This window comes from Zalophus californianus, chromosome 5 (assembly GCF_009762305.2).
Source record: "Zalophus californianus isolate mZalCal1 chromosome 5, mZalCal1.pri.v2, whole genome shotgun sequence".
NCBI lineage: Eukaryota > Metazoa > Chordata > Mammalia > Carnivora > Otariidae > Zalophus > Zalophus californianus.
In genome coordinates, this window is record NC_045599.1 from 67155311 (window position 1) to 67172258 (window position 16948).

Below are 16948 nucleotides of genomic sequence, written 5' to 3' on the forward strand. Positions count from 1 at the left end.
CATGTTCACTGATAATTCAGGATCAGCAGCAGCCCTTGGGACCTATAGTCTCCTTCTCCAACCCCACTGCTACCCAATCTACTAGCATCACTAAGCCAATGCTACAGCCTCCAGGGAGAATGCAGGTGAAAGGGGCCACTCTCGGGGAACGACCTGGTCTGAGCTGCAGATGGAGGAGACAGCAGAGGGGAAGAGTTTGTACCCGGAGAGTGTGCAAGAGAAGAGGTGAGAAGTTAGCAAGATACTGATACAGAGGCTCACCAGACATAGAATCTAGAATCTCAGAATCAGAAAGGCAAGCAGGACTCATATAACCAGTATTTGGCAGTTTGGCAATGATCAGAAGGCAGAATTTACTGACTGGAGGTTTTAGGAGCTGATAGAATGGACCAACTCCAATATTAGATGGGAAATCTGTTTATTTTAGTTTTTGTTTCTATATTTATTTACTTTTCACAGACTGGGAGATATGGTGAGTAGAATTTGGTGTACTCTGGGATGATTCCAGTTACACCTGCCAACACCTATAGAAAATTCATCAATTCACAACATTTTGATTTTTAAAAAAGTCTGGCAGTGATGATACCACATGAAAGAGCTTGTCTCCTGAATCAAATAAGTATTGATTTTATATATATATATATATATAAAATCAACTTTCTTAGACCTGTTCCAGTTTCTAGGCCCATGGTCCCTGGTTGTGATGGCACAGATGTTTGGTGCAGTGCCAGTTGCCACCTGCTATGGGATGATTCCAGCGGGAAGTGGCAGACCCAAGCAGGACAATCTCACTCAGAGCTGTCATTTATGGCTTATAATATATGGTACACTAATGACTTCATGACACTATCATTCCTTTTCTTAGCTTCTCAAAGGACACCTGGCTCCACCGAACTACTAGCTTATTTTGTCACACTGTAGGTCATCCCGACCTTTAGAAACAGAATTGAAGAGAGGAGGGAGCACCATGCAATTGTCACACCATTAGTCCCAGCCCTAGAAACTCATGCTACTGAAATTCAGAGATGCAAAAGAGACTGCTGGGAAGGTTGGCTGCCTTCTTAGTTCTGACAAGGATAATTCCAGAGCCTATGGCTTCTAGTAATAAGGTTTCAAGTTGGCAGCATTTAGATGTATGCATTTTTTTGACAGTTTTCTTTAGGTTACACTAAAGGCTCTCAGGAGTTAACATTGTAGGGCCACAGTCTAGAAGATAGAATGAGACTTGTTTGTGCATCTTAGTGAGATGTGCATCAGCGAAGAAAAAAGGAGGTACACAGAGAAAATTTTGCACTTGAAGGTCCTGAATGAGCATCACATATCCACCGTTGTTACCATTAGATTATTTTCCATTTATTTAGCATTTTCAAAGCCAAACCCTATACCACAGGCCTTGCTTTGTTGACTTTACATCTTCTCTTTTTTATAAATGAGTGGGGTCTGCCATCTTAATTATATTGAGTATTTCCACTCCCTTTTCATTTAAATTATGTTAAAGCCAGGCATAAGGTACTCCTTGCATTTAAACAAATTAGATTAATGGAGTTTTGATAACTCAGCCAGTTTTATTCAGAATAGGCCTAAATCAGACATATGTGCTGCCCGCTCCAAAAGGAGTTTTAGTTGGAAGTTATGGCTTTGGACAGGTAAGATTTTTTTTCCAGCTCAGACATCATACTTGCTTTTGACATACGATCACTTGTTATATGCACTTTTGTAATATAAAACCTGGGCTATGGTTAAGTTTTGCCCACACAAAAAATTACAGAACTCTGCACACAGTATGGAATCTTTTCTCTTTTATTAGCAGTTCAAGGTGCACACCAGGAGGAATTTGGGCATGCAACGGAAGCAGTAATTCCAGCTCGGCCACAAAAATAAGGAAGGATACCCAGGAGTTCTAGGACATAACTGTGCAGAAAGGCACCCAGGTTCCACTGGCTTCTGGCTGGAAACACAACCACGTGGCTTACGTTCCTCCTTGTGCTGCATTCGAATAAATATTTTCTAAGGAACATTTGAAAATTAAACCCTACGTGAATTTGAGGAAGGTGGACAACTCCTGCAGCCGGTTCTGATTCTAGGCTATATGGGCCATCAAGGTCTACTGAGAAAGAAAATGAAGAAAATCACTCATTTTAAGAGTGCAGGGCCCTGATCCTGGCCTCGGGGAAGAAGTCCTGGTGCCCAGGCGCCAGTGAGGGGAACTGAACAGCCTCTGCTTACATGCTTGCTAGACTGCCCTGGACTGTAACGGGAGAAAAGCCTTCACCACCAACCACCCAGGTTCAAGCCCCTCCAGCCAAACCACCGGTATCTTTCCTGTGGCTGCCGTACAAAAGCAGTGGCTTCAAACAGCACAAATTGATGCCCTCGCAGTGCTGGAAGGCAGAATTCCCAAGTAAGTCTTACAGGGCTAAAATCAAGGCAGTGTTCGTTTCTTCCGGAGGCACTAAAGGAGAATGTGGTCCTTGCCTTTCCGGGCCTCTAGGAGTTGTCCTCCTTGTCTCATGACCCCACATCCCATCGTCTCTTCCCTCCCTGCTCCCGTTACTGCATTACCTTCCACCCTTGACCTTCTACCCTCCCTGTTTTAAGGAGCCTTGTGATTATATTTAGGACCCATTTGGCTAATCCAGCATAACCTCCCCATCACAAGATCTTTTTTTTTTTTAAGATTTATTTATTTATTTTGAGAGAGTGAGAGTGAGAGAGAGAGAGAGAGAGAGAGAGAGAGCGCGCGCGCACATGAGAGGGGGGAGGGCCAGAGGCAGAAGTAGGTTCCTCGCCGAGCAGGGAGCCCGATGCGGGGCTCGATCCCGGGACTCCAGGATCATGACCTGACCTGAAGGCAGTTCCTTAAGCGACTGAGCCACCCAGGCGCCCCCCATCACAAGCTCTTTAACCCCTTCACATCATACAAAGCCTACTTGGCGACACACATGGGTTCCAGGGATTAGGACGCCCTTCTCTTTGGGAGGCCATTTTTCAGCCCACCACACCTCCCATGTGGGTGCTCCCCCCTCTGGTGCCGGAGGACACTGCACCCTCTCTTACCCACTCCCTCTCCCAGCGACGGCCCTGCAGAAGTGACGTCAGCCTGTTTCAGCCGACTGGTGGTTTCTTCAAATAATCCCCCACCGCCACCCCCACGTACACAAAATACTCTGAGGTACTCACAAATTCAAAATGCAGGAAACTAGGGCATATAACAGAGGGGTAGAAGAGAAGCTACTCCCCTGTATTTGGCCAAGAACCAGGGAACACAAAACACAAGCTGAAGCTCCTTGAGCAGGGACAACAGTGAATGATGCTGGGGTGGGGAAGTCAATTTCAATCCCCTTGAATCTCAGGAACGATGTCCCATGATGAGGGTGAGTGTGAATGGTAGTGACATTGTTATAAGAGAAATATCCTAGTGTGCATTCTAATGTCCATTAGTTTGCGATTGATTTAAATACTTGCAAATTATTTAACTGGAATACTGTGTGTTCTCCAGAGGGAGGAAAATAGGTTTTTTTCCTATAGCTGGTTATAGAAAAACTAAGCCATTTAATGCCCGCCCAGACCAGTTCGTGGCTCTGTAGCTTATTAGGTTTGGTTGGTCCAGCAACAGGGTAAAGCTATTCACAGATTTCCTCGGTATCTGATCCCTTTCTGGCCGGGATAGCAGCACCTTGTTCCTTACCGTGGAGGGGTATAAATCTGAAGCACGAGTGAGCTCCCATTCCAATAAGACCAGATCCTTTAAAAGCTCAACACTCGAGAAAGATGTGGCAAAGGTTATGGTTGAAGACAATACACAGCACAGGCATCTGACAGTAAATTTTATTAGGTTTTTAAAGAGAATTATAGATGATAGTGGATCTGTGGAATAATGGATAGTCCCAGAGGAACTACAAAGCTGTGATGCACATGAAGGGTTCCAGTAACATTGTAAACAGTGAAGTGTAGGCCCAGCCATTTATGAATAGCCACTGTACCCAAAGAAGAAATTCAGCTTCATATTAAAGTTGATATAATCTAGTGGTATTTAATTCTCAGTAATGATTTTTATTGATTTCCATATTTTAGTAATGCAAGGAAATAAAATGCCTTAGAACCTCAGAGACACTATTACGGAAAGAGAAGTATTTTTATTCTTATAACTAGGCTATTGCGATAGCTTTTCATTCATTCCCTTGTTCATCTATTCATTCAACAAATCTTTCCTTAGTACCTCGTCTCATGATTGATATTGTGGGGACATAAATAATGATAATCATTTAATCATCTTTAGGTTTACAATTTACATGGCACTTTTCCAGATGCTATTCCATTTAATAGCTCTAAAATAGGTATTTTTTTCCCATCGCCTTATAGATGGGGAAACAAAAAGCTTACACAGACAACTATCTCCCCAAAGGTCACACAGTCTTAGGGAACTAGCAGAGTTATAAGTTAATCCCAATTCTTCTGCCTCCAGACCCACCAAACTATGTCATATGATTTGCTCCCTGCCTTCTGAAATCTTACTGTCTTCAAGGGGTTAGACATAAATAATTGTAATACAAGTAAGAGGTTGTCTATACCATAAAATCAAGAATCTGCAAGTATTTTCTCAGGCTCCTGGCAAACTCATAAATCACACTGAGTGGAGAGTTATCCCTTTCCTATACCTCTCCTCAAACCAAAAGTTAACCACCTTTTCAACGTTCATCTAAAGTTTTATCTCTCGATTAATAGCCATTTTCCACAATGGAGCACAGCTTTTAATGAGTTCACAAAACTTACTGCCTATGTTACAACCAAGAAAGAACAGTGAAGCCTCGCTGAGGTCTAGATATTCGGCCGAGCATGACTCATTTCCCGTGAGAAAATTCACTACTGCACTCCCACTTTGCGGCATTCAAGATTTGGATTGCACCTCAGCAATGTTCAAAATGCCTTTGAATTGGACTTTCATGGGCTTTTGTGAGTAATCAAAACTTAAAATGTTAAGTCCATGAGTGGTCAGGTTCTACGGTGGACAGAAAAGTGTTGAGGAAGTTGAAAGAAAAGAGAAATCCCAGCTGATGGAGGAAAACCAAGCCGGCTTCGTGCAGAAGACAGCCATAGGGCTGAGCTCCGGTGTCTAAGCCGGCCTTTTCTAAGTCGGTGGGACTGCAGAAAAGATTCCAAGAGGAGGAAATGCCATGAGCTGAATGCCATGTGCGAACACAGGGACTAGCTGGGTCTGTTCAGGATTCACCAAATAGCCATGGGAGAATAAAATAGAAGAAGAAAGAAGGAGCTGGATTATATACTACATTCGCTGGTAATAAAGTTTAAACTGAAAGTTTAAGACCAGGGTGATGACATTTTCTTTAGAAATGTACTCAGGGAAGCACATTTGGCAAAAAATGCAGAATGGATTTAAATACCTACCTGAGAGTTTTCCCAACCTCCCTCTTTCTCCCTAACAAATATAGAGACTAAAAACAGCAGATATTCACTTACCTGGTTATACTTGCTCTAGGGCAGAGGAAAGCGGCCCAGTCCTGGCTAATAAGATGTACAGAGAAATCTTCCAAGAGTTATCCGGGAAAGCTTTTCTCCCTTGATAAGACACACGGGGAGAAATTCTCCCCACTCCCTTCCTGTCAACTAAATGCCCTTGTGTGAGGACCTGACGTTTGGAGCTGCTGCAGCCATGGGGAGCACATCAAGGAAGTCACAGAATACCAAACCAGAGAGCCCTGACGTTGCTGAACCATTAAAGCAACCCTGGAGCCTCCTACTTAGGATCTTCTTGTTATGGGAGGGGGAAAAATGTCCCTGTCATTCAAGCTACTTTTAGTCTACTTTCTATTTGTTTTAGCCAAAAGCAGCCTATACCAGAGGTACAATGATGCTGGTGAAACGTAATGACTGCCTGGATGATGTCAACGGATCTGGAAGTAATAGTATGTATGGATAGTAATAGGATGTATGCAAGATAAACATGTGACATAAAATTAAAATCTCATGGACTGATTGATTGGCAACACTGTATATAAATTCTCTGTAATAAAACTAGGAATCCTCAACCCACAAGTTGAGTTTTGTTTTATAAACTTGACAAGTAAAATAAATGTAAGTGTGCGGCTAAGGAGACCTGGACACAACTAAGTCTAACCCAGATGTCAACCCAGGTGGCAACCTGGAATATGATCATTACAAAGAAACTTGTAATCCGATTGGCTGTATCATGCCTATCTGAATTAAAAAAAAAAATCCCAGATTAGAGTACAAGACCAGGAGTCTACATCAGAAAGCCAGAGAAGTATGAGTCAGGGTTTACCCAGCACTATCTGAGAAGAAGGTCCTGGCCTGGAGGCTGTGGGCAGATCTAGGGCCAGACTTGGAAGATGTTGACCTCACCCAGCAATTGACATCCTTCAGGCGTTGTTTGGGGATGGAGGAAACAGTTGGCCTTCTACTATGATATGCTAAGTCAGTTCTCCCAAATTCCAACAAATTAAATGTAGAGAATAAGAGAAAGAAAGTGAACAAAACTTAGCCCAAAGTCTTTGGACTGGTTACCACAGAATAGTGATTTAAATAACAAACAGCAAATACTGGAAGGGAAAAAAATGGATTGAAAAGTTAATGGTTTGGGCCATGTCACGTTTTAGGGGCAAGTAAGGATACAATGTATAGATCTCTGGAAGGTGACTGGAAATGCAGGTCTGAGCTTATGAGAAAATGCTGATTAAAGACAGACCAACTTTACTCGAGGCTATGAAATCTTCAAATTGCCAAGACAACAAGATAGAAGGCTAGGGGAGGTGATGGCATCCATATTTGTTGACTATCTATCTTGTGTTGGGTGCAACATTAAGAACTACACATGGTATCAAATTTGACCTCCCAACACCACTATAAAGAAAAGATTATAAATTCCACTTATAGGAGAACATACGTGGGTTCAGAGAACTTATACATCGTTCCCAACATACAAGGTGTAGCAAAACCAGGATTCCAATTCCAAAAAAAGCCAAAGCCTTTATACCTTGCTCTTTTAAATGCACATGTTAAAACACTTAGTTGTTAAACTGCTAAAATGCTTACTCTTATTTCAATTTATATCATTAAAAAAGCATTCTTACAAGTCTCAAAGCATAAATATAAACTTTGTATGAATAGCATAGAAAAGGTATTATTCTCCCAATTTTACATTTGGGGAAACACACAGACGGTCATATACAAAACCACTCAGTGAATCATGATCCCAATACTAACATTTGATAAATGTTATTGACTCCTTAAATATGTGGGGAATGGAGGCTACTAAGAGCCCTGGTACTCTCAACAAATTTGCAATATAGTTGGAGAGATTATACAAATATAAATATAAATATAAATACATATATATTCATATATACATATATATGAAAACTCAGAGTACAAAACCAGATAGCATAGGATTAACTTTTAAAGTCACATATTTACATTTTTTAAACTAATTATCTTACCAATAAATTTTCTCCGTAAATAAGTTATCAAAGACCAAGATGTTTAATAATAAACTTCTCTAAGCAAGCATACTCAAATTTGCATTATTTCTCATGTAGTATATTCATAACAATAGTCTAATATATGGATAAAAATCACAAAGTTTTCACGAAGTATTTGCTTTTAACCATGCTATATTCACTTACCTAACCATCCTTATCTACTCTTATTCTGTATCACCACAAGGTCATTGATTCAACACGTCAGGGGATATGCACCTGAAGTATACTAGATATCATGCTAGGCTCCGGACTTAGGAAGATGAGTAGGGCATTGTTCTTATTCCCACTGGGCTCACAATGCCACTTGTACTTGTAAGAACACAAGCTAGACAGTTACCAAATTACTCACTGGAAACATACGCCATTAGTTTACAGTAAAATATATGTTTACACTAAATAAATTTCAACATGCCAAAAGAAAAAACAAGGAAATTATTTAATCCAAAGAAATTTCAGACTTCTGATTGGAGACAATATTAATGAGATGCTAAATGAAATCCTCCCCATTGCAGAAAATTAGAATCTTCTGGTATATTTTCCTATCAGACTGAGATTAAAAAATATGTACAAGAAAAAAAAAACTTGCCATCTTTATATAATATTTTGAATTAATCCTTGATAAAAATGATGGTACATCTTCAGAATGAAATACATCCACTTAGCAACTTCTAGGATCAAACACAAGCATTCAAATGTGTACAAATGTGGAACTAGAAAATCTTAAAAAGAGAGATTAGAAGAGTTGAACATATTATTTAGCTCTGAGAAAGAAGGAAATCTGCCATTCGCAATACATGAATGGACCTCAAGGGCATTATGCTAAGTCAAATAAGTCAGACGGACAAACACAAATATTATATGATATCATTTATATGTAGTATGTAAAAAAATCAAACTCATAGAAACAGAGACTAGAATGGCGGTTATGAGGGCCTGAAGGTTGAGGGAAATGGGGAGAAGTTGGTCAGAGGATACAAACTTTCAGTTATAAGATGTATAAGTTATGAAGACCTAATGTACAGCATGATTATAGTTAACAATACTGTATTATATACTTGAAATTTGCTAGGAGATTAGATCTTAAATGTTCTTGCCACAAAAAAGAAATGGTAATTATGTGACGTGATGGAGATGTTAGCTAATGTTTCAATACAGTGGTAATCATTTCATAATATATAAGTATATCAAATCAATATATTGTACACCTTAAACTTAGACTATGTTATATGTTAATTGTATCTCAATAAAGGTGAGTTTAAAAGAAAAAGAAAATAGTTTAACAAACAAAAAATTTAGAGGCATCAATAATGTTAACAATATATAAGAGCAGGATTCTGTGAATATAATCATCACACAAATACTGAAAGATGTAGCTAAGCACCTTCAAATTACTGATAAATACTCTAGAGATATTTCACATCAAATGTGGTCCCCATCTTTATAATCAAAGAAAAGCTTTCCTTAAACTCTAGTAAAAGTGTCCATGTAGTAACAGGAAAACAGTGTCCTACCATTAACTCATGCTACACTCGAAAATTGGTTTTAGCATGATTTTTAAGTTTCTTTTGAAGAGGGAAAACCCATGAGACCTCTAAGATAGGTGTTTGAAACATTCACACAGTAAAATAACATGATAAATGTCCCTTCCTCCTCCCCTGTGTTCTCTCCTCTCTTTTTTCATTAGACTGAATGCCTTGAACATCTTTGATATTGGCTGAATTTGTTCAAAATAGGAATAAAGAATTCTGATAAAATTATTTACACTAAATTGTTAAGAGAGGACAACAGCAGAAAAAAAAAATATGTTCAACCTATGGGAATGAATTACTTAAGGTGGAGTGTAAGGGAACAGTGGGAAACATCTTTGTCCAGACACATTCAGGGTCCCCCCTAAATAACAGGCACATATGGAATCACCTTTTATGCCAATAAACAAGAACTACCCTCCTCCAAAAATATAAAAGGTTGAAAATGAAGAGCTGTTTCTATCCCCCCACATTCAGAGAGAGCCAGACAGAAAAACTGAATCAACATGATTGTGACCGCCAGAGTTCTTAGATTTCCTAGAACAGTCCCAATAATAAATATTCTTCCCATTGTTGTAAAAAAAAAAAAAAAAGATAATAATGCCAAGGAAATGTCAGTTTGTCGGCCAGTTTCCCAGACTGCTTCTCATACCTGGAAGGCACAAAAAATTGTCTGTATCTTAGGTATTTCACTTGGGGCTAAAGAAAATTTCTCACCATCTGTGAGCCACACAGTAGAAATCACAGTTCAGAAAATCAGTGAAAAATTCAGCCAATCTCATCATGGTCTTCCATTTTATTCATGGTGGTCATACAGGCCAATCACAGACCAGTAATCCCAGAATTCCACCTGAAAAGCACTGTAAAAAATGTGAAGCTCAGATCCTGACTAGGTATGTCTTGAATTATTATGGTGAATTATGGCGAAGGCATGCTCAGTTAGTAAAGCTCAACACTGACAGAAGAATCATAAACCACGGACCCAAACAAAAAAGCCTCGCACAGCCAGAATACATCCAATATAAGAAATTTGAAAGAATTTTTACCTGAAACAAAAGAGAGAGAGGTGGAGCGGGGGGGAGAGAGAATTCAGGCAACAAAAGAAAAACAGGTTTTTCTCAAGAGAAAATTAAGATCAGCCCATCAGCAGGAAAACAATTGTGCACTGAGGGTAATCCAAAGAGATGAGAAAGGTAGAAAGCAATGCACTAAGTGGTGGAATAGATGAGCTTGGTATGCTAACAAACCCTATACCAAGTCCTTTTCCTCTAGCACTCATTCAACTATTTATTGACTCCTTGCAGAATGCTCAGTATCATATCAAGTTGTATTTCTTATCTCTTGTTTATTCTGCACTTTTAAAGGTGAAGGGTGGAGAAGAGGGATGGAAAAAGAAGAGTATCAGAAATAAGATTTCATTAGATTCCCACCTTATAAAAGTCAAGTGAAAAGACAAGTGTAAGTTATTTCTCTGTGATGCAGAGTAACCACTTGGAAAGTAAAATGTTCAATCAGTTCTTTTATTTGTGTAGTACGAGATTCAGGTATGAATTTCCTCCATGACCTGTGCATCCAAGAAACAATGTGTGTGTGAGAGAGAGAGAGAGAGAATGTGTGCATGTGCCCAAGTGTGGGCAAGCACACACAAATTAATCTGGCTCTGCCCAGACCTGCTGAGGTGGAGGGAAATTCAAACTGAATCCTATTTTAGGAATACTTCCTAGGGTTATATAAGAGTGTAGTCCAGAAAATTTAAGGAAAGATCAGCAGTCTTCAATGCATTATATCGACCAGGCCCATATCATTTATTCCAAAACAATTTCCAAAGCTTGGCCACAGAGACCCTTCTCCATGGCCCCTCAAGAATGCAGAACCTAAGCATCCACTTACCACTGCCTGAGAGGTCCTGTCCCCTCACAGAACACTGCATGGCAGGATGGCCTGGGTCTACACTCTCATACATCACCCACACATGACCCTTCTCTCTATTCTATGGAAGACCCTACTAGGACCAGGAAAATCTGCTGTTCTTCTCTTAAACTCAGCTCAAAACATTACCTTCTAACCCTCTCTGCTCTAGGGCATTAGTGGATCTAAAAAACAAAGGAAAAACTGAGTAAGAGAAAGCCAGTAAGGGTATCTACTAAGATCTTTAGAAATATTATGTATGCTAGATTCTTCTTTCAGGAGTGGAAAAAAGAATACCATTTTTTTGTCTTAGAAAACTGTCATGGGATAAATAAAACCGGGGGGGGGGGGGAAGCTCAAGAGACCATTTATGTATTAGCTTGAAACATACAAAATTGCCATTGTTTTAGTTCAACATATCTATACATCAGCAAGTTCATGTGATTCAGCCTAATATTTTCTTCGTAATAACTTACCTTATTATATGTGTTTGACTAGTTTTCATTAAATGAATTTTTTTAAGTAGGCTCCACACCCAGAGTGGAGGCCAACACGGAGCTTGAATTCATGACCCTGAGATCAAGCCCTGAGCTAAGATCAAGAGTCTGATGCTTAGGGGCGCCTGGGTGGCTCAGCCATTAAGCGTCTGCCTTCGGCTCAGGTCATGATCCCAGGGTCCTGGGATCGAGCCCCGCATCGGGCTCCCTGCTCAGCAGAAAGCCTGCTTCTCCCTCTCCCATTCCCTCTGCTTGTGTTCCTGCTCTCGCTCTCTCTCTGTCAAATAAATAGATAAAATCTCAAAAAAAAAAAAAAAAATCTGATGCTTAACCAACTGAGCCACCCAAGTGCCCCTAAATAATTTTTTTAATTGATCAGTTACTTGAAGGTCAAACTCTACCTAAACATAAAAACATGCAAGTGACTTACCAACCTTTCCCCAGAAACCATGATTATCTGGGACAATCCTTATATAGATATTTCAGTATAACACTGCCTAGTGTGTTGATCCTACCAGTAATAGGTGACTTAGGCTGTCAGCTTACGTTGTTACATTGGTCCAGCAGATGAAGAGAATCAAGAAGGAAAGAAGGAAGGAAGGAAGGAAGGAAGGAAGGAAGGAAGGAAGGAAGGAAGGAAGGAAGGAAGGAAGGAAGGAACCCAAGTATCTGAATAAACTTCAGGTCAGTTTTAATCTTTCTCCCAAATCACCTGAACCTCAGAAAGTAATTTTTAAAATATTTTCTAAATGGAAAGGGTTTGGTACATTTCCATTCTCTGTGATAGCATCAGAGTAATTAATGCCATGACAACAAGGAAAAGGCTGAAAGGAATAAGTAAAAAAGAAGTTAATTTTTCTATTTGTTGCTGATACAAGATGCTTGTTTCTTTTGAAAATTAAATTATTTTCAATAATCTTTTAAATCTTCTATTTACTTCACAAAGAAAACCTCAATTCAGTTCCAATCATCCCAAACCACTGATAATTTCCCACCCAGCTAACAGTTTTAAGGCTCTCCGGAGCAGAGAGCAGGAGTGTCTTTTCTGTCCAGCGAAGGAGTGAGGAATCAAGAGGAAGGAGCCCCTGATCACTCAAGCTGGGCAGCCCTTTGCTGGTGGTCTGCTAATGGGCAGATCAGTACTTATTCAGATTCAACTGAATTCATTCCAGAAGCCTTTCACCAGAATGATACAAACTAGACTCTGATGGATATTTTAGCATTCTTTTACCAAAAGCTCATGGTGTCCCAAAGCAGCAAAGGATCCAAAACTTCGAGGTCATGAAAGTCTACACTTAAGTATTGACTTTTTGCAGTACCTGAAGGGGCAAGGTCTCTCTATTTAGGCCTCTGGAGGAGGTTCCAAGGGGACACTCTCCCTTTGTCTTACCTTCTCTCAAGCATCTTCAGGTGCCTTCAGCTGTCTTCTCTTCAGCCCCTCTCAAAAAAGGACATACCACTCTTCCCCCCGGGCAACCTGAGTCCTGGTGCTGGTCTCATCTTCTGCTTTGCAAACTCTGCCATCTCAGACTTCATTAGGAATTCAGAGAGGTCTAACTCTGCTTAAGCTTCCTCCAAGTCCGAGGTCTATGGAAAAGGTGGGTATTTCAAGGTCAGTGAGGACACTTTTCACCAGTAATGTTGCAACTCACTTTCCTGGTAAATACTTGAAAGTTTACACCCCTAATCACAGAGAGGGTTCACTTTCTTCCAAAGGCTTGAGCAAAGCACTGTCTAATCTTCATGAGGAATGTGTACATCAACTATTAACATGACTTTGGCCCCTATTCCTTGTGAAATAATACCTCTAACCTTACGATATTAAAAGCTCATGGCTTTCCTGGCCTGGTTTTTATTACAAAGAGTCCCCACATTAATTGAAAATGCTTCTGCATGAGGTGTTCAAGATGAATCTTGCCAGGCTCAGAGACTGTCACTCTGACACTCTAGTTGCTCTCATGACAACAGATGTGACATTTCCCTGATGCAGATCCAGCTGACCTCTGGAAATCAAGCCCAAGTAAATTCTATTTAGGAAAAAGCCTTTTTCAAAAAACCAGGAGCTGCTTTATATGACCCAGGCATGTCTTCCACATTTATACCTCCTGCTACTATAACTAAGATACCATATTTATTCATAGTCACTCTAAGTATCCAAAGAAAAGCACATTTATTGATCCAGAAGATCATTAATCTAGATCAAGGTCAACAAGTTTTTTTTCTGTGACAGTTCAGCTAGTAAATACAGTCTCTTTCACAACTACTCAACTCCACCATTATAGCTTGAAAGCAGCCATAGACAACACATAAATGAGTAGGCATAGCTGTGTTCCAATAAAATTTTATTTACAAAAATAGGTAGAGGGCACCTGGGTGGCTCAGTTGGTTAAGCGACTGCCTTCCACTCAGGTCATGATCCTGGAGTCCTGGGATGGAGTCCCGCATCAGGCTCCCTGCTCAGCAGGGAGTCTGCTTCTCCCTCTGACCCTCCCCCCTCTCATGTGCTCGCTCTCTCTCTCATTCTCTCTCTCAAATAAATAAATCTTTAAAACAAAAATTTTTGAAAAAAAAATAGGTAGAGAGCCAGATTTAGCCTACATGCAATAATTTGCCAAGGTCTAGTCTACACTATTATTCCAAATTATGGATTTTATTTTTTATAAGACTTATTTATTTATTTGAGGGAGAAAGAGAGAGCACAGGTGGGGAGAGGGGCAGAGGAGAAAGAGAAAATCCTCAAGCAGACTCCCTGCTGAGCACAGAGCCAACGTGGGGCTTGATCCCAGGACCCCGAGATCATGACCTGAGCCGAAATCAAGAGCCGGCCACTCAACCAACCGAGACACCCAGGTACCCCTCCAAATTAGAGATTTTGAAAGAGACTTTAGATTTACATTTATTCAGATTATTATCAAAAGTATATGAAGGTATCACAGATGGTCTCTCCTTTGCTGTCCCACCCGCTGCTCCTTTGAGGTGTATTCCACAAACTCCTATCTTCTTCAAAAAAAAAAAAAAAAGTATGTGAAGGTACCTATGAGGATAGATCTATTTACATGCAAGATACAAATTTAAAAATAGCCACAGAATTTCAAAATTCTAGACATCAAGAAAACGGAGGATATGTAGTTAATGTACCTTATTTTACAGATGATAAAAGTGTGCAACAGATTTTAGTAAAGAACTAGGTCCACTGGTTCCCAATCCAAAATTATAACAGTGCAAGAGATGCATCACAAAACTGAAAAAGCAAAACACAATGTGCACATGAGTAACTCTGGGGATATAAACACTATCAGTTATATCATAAAGGGTCTCCAGCCTACTAGTATCTAAAGAGTTAGATGGAATTCCAGCTACTGTTCCAGTTCCTTCGGAACTATTAAGTCCCTACCCTAACACACACATACCCCCCCACACACACACACACACACATCATATACTACATTACTGTGGGTTTCCAAAATTCAGCCCAGGCCAACACAGGCATAAAAATTCAACTGCAGTATACCTTGACACTGAAAACAAGCAAGAGTTATTTCCACAGTGAAAAATAATAATAATAAAGTACACCAAGGAGCCATTAATAATAATACTTAGAAAAAATAATAATACTTAGAATTAGGTCACTGGAAACTTAAAATACAGCATAAAAATATTAACAGTGGCAGATCTTTTAATAATGTATATTTTACCTTTTGTAATTTTTTTCTGTATTTTCTAATATTTTTCCAATTTGCATGCACTAGTTTTATAATCTGGAAAAAAAAACCTCAAACTGACACAGGACATATTATGTAATACAAAATAACTCCTTGAAAGAATGACTTATCATATTCAACTCTGTATCACTAGTTCCTAGCAAAATACACATATTAGACATTCAAGAGACACATATGTGGCAGGTAACTTGAGAACATTCTCAGTTAAACAGGTAAGATTAGGGAAGGTATTTAAACACTAAAAAATTCTAACAAAGTCACTTTCATCTTCATTTGTAATATCCATTATTAGCATGCAGAACCATTTGGCTTTATTACAATCTAAAGTTATGTTTCACAGCTGTGTTTTTGTAGCTGTGAAAATTTAGTCCTCCGATTACATCTTAGCTGTTTACATTCTAGCTGTGAAATAGGATTTTGTTTTTAGCTAGCTAGCAAAAGAACTTTTGTTACATCAGTTTCAAAAATTGTCAAATCAGAAATAACAACTTTCAATATATCAAAATATACCTTGCTTTTTCTCATGTGATAATACCTGCCATATAATAATTAGTGAAGCTGAACAGTTAAATTACTTTATCATTTTTTCCATGGAAATTTCTGTTATGTTCTAAATAAAGAAAATATCCAATCTAAGGAAAATGGCACAGGGTCATTGCTGTATCTTCATTAATAAAGTACACAGAAAATTCTCTGTTCTGATGCAAAGTTCATATATATGAACACAAACAAATATTTTGCTAAGGAACAAAATAACTCCTGTGTAGTTTAACATGGGTACCAAAATCAATGTGCAAACCAAGATTTAACTCGCTTAAGAGAGCTATTCAGAGAGTCTAGGGCAGTGATACTCAAAGAGAAGTCCCTGGACCATCACCTGGGAGCTGTTTAGAAATGCTGAATCTTGGGCCCACACCAGAGCTCTTGAATCAGAGTCTGCATTTTAACAACCTTAGAGGATTCGTGTTCACACTGAATTTGAGAAGCACCAGTCGACTGCTATTTTCAGCAAGAATTTTGGACATAATATGCAAGCTGTACCTTCATAGACAGTAATGAGACCAGTTGGTCACAAATATACCAAAATACTTGTATTCAGATTTGTGTCATTCTTGGTGTAGTCACATTTGGAAGCTATATACTTATTTCCCTGACACTCCATCCGTGACAATTTATTTGGAAAGTCCCTTTTGGACTTGTTAAGACTCATAAAATCAGTGGCATTACCTTATAGTTTCACCTCCTTTTAATACCAAAAGCAGCTTTTCACACTGATTTTATTCACAAAACTAAGCCAAATAACACTGGGCTTTTTCCAAAATCAAATCCATTTTCAAACACAAATATTTATTCTCTTTGGGAGTAATAAAAAAAAAAAAAAATGGGCTACAGGCTCTGAAAACCTGAGGATGGAATCAAGAAACTGTTTAGATGATGGTGGCAAATTACAATAATGTACAGCAAATGACTCCTGTAAAAAGGACAACTCTCACTTATGTGTGCCATTAAGTTTGGGCATTTTTGTTGTTTCAACTGGGGACCCCGCTAAAGATTTAACTAGTTAAAAGAATGATCTGTTGAAGATCTTGTTGAAGCCCCTTTAGCAAGAAGATACCATAAGGTCTTCCAAACTGTCCTCGGAAGAAGGAATTCTTAAAAAGGAAGGGAAATGTTTCCAGATTGTGGAAGTAAATAGACATTTGTGTCTCTGTGGTCTGGACCCTTCCATGAACAAACACACTCTATCGTTAGAAATAGGAGAGGAATTGATCCTTTGT